General features: G+C 53.3%; 1 non-coding gene across 1 annotated transcript; it reads left to right on the top strand.

Moving 5' to 3' along the window:
* The first annotated feature begins 649 nt into the window (after nucleotides 1–649).
* On the top strand, nucleotides 650–2,459 carry LOC144431617 (small subunit ribosomal RNA). The gene has a single exon (XR_013480179.1). It is a non-coding gene; the product is annotated as a small subunit ribosomal RNA (ribosomal RNA).
* The last annotated feature ends 41 nt before the right edge of the window (nucleotides 2,460–2,500 follow it).

Below are 2,500 nucleotides of genomic sequence, written 5' to 3'. Positions count from 1 at the left end.
GAGCGCACCCTTTTCTCGGTGGCTGGCGGGCGAGAGAGTGCTGCGTCGCCGGCATCGGCGTCGAAAGAAGCCGAGCCGAAAAAAGTTAAAGTACAAACGTGCAAGCATACTAACCTAACCCTAGGTAAGGCATGTCAGAGCGAAAGACAGTAATTTCGAATGAGCCAAGAAAGAGCGGTGCGGGGCCGGTCGGAGCGCACCCTTTTCTCGGTGGCTGGCGGGCGAGAGAGTGCTGCGTCGCCGGCATCGGCGTCGAAAGAAGCCGAGCCAAAAAAAGTTAAAGTACAAACGCGATGCTAATGAGCGAGCCGTTGTCTCGACTAATATGTAGGGGGCGTTCGATCGAGCGTCTGGCTTGAGCGCTTGTCGGCCTAGCAGAACGGTCGCATTGTTATGCCCGGGTTTTAGGCACCGCTGCAGGCGGCCGGCAGAGCTCTTGTTTGTGCGAAACTGAATGGATCGAGCCCGAGAGAGGGCGAGCAAAGAAAAAACGCAAATCGCTCCGCCTGGCACTGCCGGCGAGAGCGTGGACGTCGCGGCCAGCGACTGTCGAAGCTGAGTACGGCCGCAGGCGATCGCCTCGGTCTTAAACGAATGCGACGAGCACGCGCCGGGCGGCCCAGCAAGGGCCGAGCGCAGCTGTCGCAGCTATCTGGTTGATCCTGCCAGTAGTGATATGCTTGTCTCAAAGATTAAGCCATGCAGGTGCAAGTACGAGTTCTCGTAAAGCGAAACTGCGAATGGCTCATTAAATCAGTCTTGGTTTATTTGGTCTCGTAAGCGAAGTGGATAACTGTGGTAATTCTAGAGCTAATACATGCATTAAGCGCCGACTTCGGGAGGCGCGCTTTTATCAGATCAAAACCGACCGGGTTCGTCCTGTGACGTTTGATGACTCTGGATAACCACGCGGATCGTACGGTCTCTGCACCGACGACGTATCATTCAAGTGTCTGCCCTATCAACTGTCGAAGGTACGCTACGTGCCTACCTTTGTGATAACGGGTAACGGGGAATCAGGGTTCGATTCCGGAGAGGGAGCCTGAGAAACGGCTACCACATCCAAGGAAGGCAGCAGGCGCGCAAATTACCCATTCCCGACACGGGGAGGTAGTGACGAAAAATAACAATACAGGACTCTAACGAGGCCCTGTAATTGGAATGAGTACATCCTAAAACTCTTAACGAGTATCCATTGGAGGGCAAGTCTGGTGCCAGCAGCCGCGGTAATTCCAGCTCCAACAGTGTATGCTAAAGTTGTTGCGGTTGAAAAGCTCGTAGTTGGATTTTGGGCGAGCGCCGCCGGTCCGTCGCAAGGCGTGTCACTGGTTGCGTTCGCCTCACCTTCGGTTCTCCGTCGGTGCTCTTGACTGAGTGTCGGCGGTGGCCGATAAGTTTACTTTGAAAAAATTAGAGTGTTCAAAGCAGGCTGTTCGCCTGCATAGTGTTGCATGGAATAATGGAATAGGACCTCGGTTCTATTTTGTTGGTTTTCGGAGCACGAGGTAATGATTAAGAGGGACAGACGGGGGCGTCCGTACTCTGCCGTTAGAGGTGAAATTCTTGGATCGGCGGAAGACGAACTACTGCGAAAGCATTCGCCAAGAATGTTTTCTTTAATCAAGAGCGAAAGTCAGAGGTTCGAAGACGATCAGATACCGTCCTAGTTCTGACTATAAACGATGCCAACTAGCGATCGGGAGGCGTTACCATGACGACCTTTCCGGCAGCTTCCGGGAAACCAAAGTCTTTGGGTTCCGGGGGAAGTATGGTTGCAAAGCTGAAACTTAAAGGAATTGACGGAAGGGCACCACCAGGAGTGGAGCCTGCGGCTTAATTTGACTCAACACGGGGAAACTCACCCGGCCCGGACACAGGTAGGATTGACAGATTGAGAGCTCTTTCTTGATTCTGTGGGTGGTGGTGCATGGCCGTTCTTAGTTGGTGGAGCGATTTGTCTGGTTAATTCCGATAACGAACGAGACTCTGGCATGCTAAATAGTTACGCGACCTTCTCGGCCGGCGTCTAACTTCTTAGAGGGACTAGTGGCGTTTAGCCACACGAGATTGAGCAATAACAGGTCTGTGATGCCCTTAGATGTCCGGGGCCGCACGCGCGCTACACTGAGTGAAGCAGCGAGTGTCTAACCTAGGCCGAAAGGTCCGGGTAACCCGTTGAACCTCATTCGTGATTGGGATAGGGACTTGCAATTGTTTCCCTTGAACGAGGAATTCCCAGTAAGCGAAAGTCATCAACTTGCGTTGATTACGTCCCTGCCCTTTGTACACACCGCCCGTCGCTACTACCGATTGAATGGTTTAGTGAGATCCTTGGATCGGCCCCGTCGCGGCTGGCAACGGCCGCGTCGGCGTGTCGAGAAGACGATCAAACTTGATCATTTAGAGGAAGTAAAAGTCGTAACAAGGTTTCCGTAGGTGAACCTGCGGAAGGATCATTACCGAAGGTGGTGGTAGGCCCCGGCCGACCGCGCACTGAATT

The sequence above is a fragment of the Styela clava genome, chromosome 13 (genome assembly GCF_964204865.1).
Source record: "Styela clava chromosome 13, kaStyClav1.hap1.2, whole genome shotgun sequence".
NCBI lineage: Eukaryota > Metazoa > Chordata > Ascidiacea > Stolidobranchia > Styelidae > Styela > Styela clava.
This window is presented reverse-complemented; position numbering and strand designations above follow the sequence as displayed.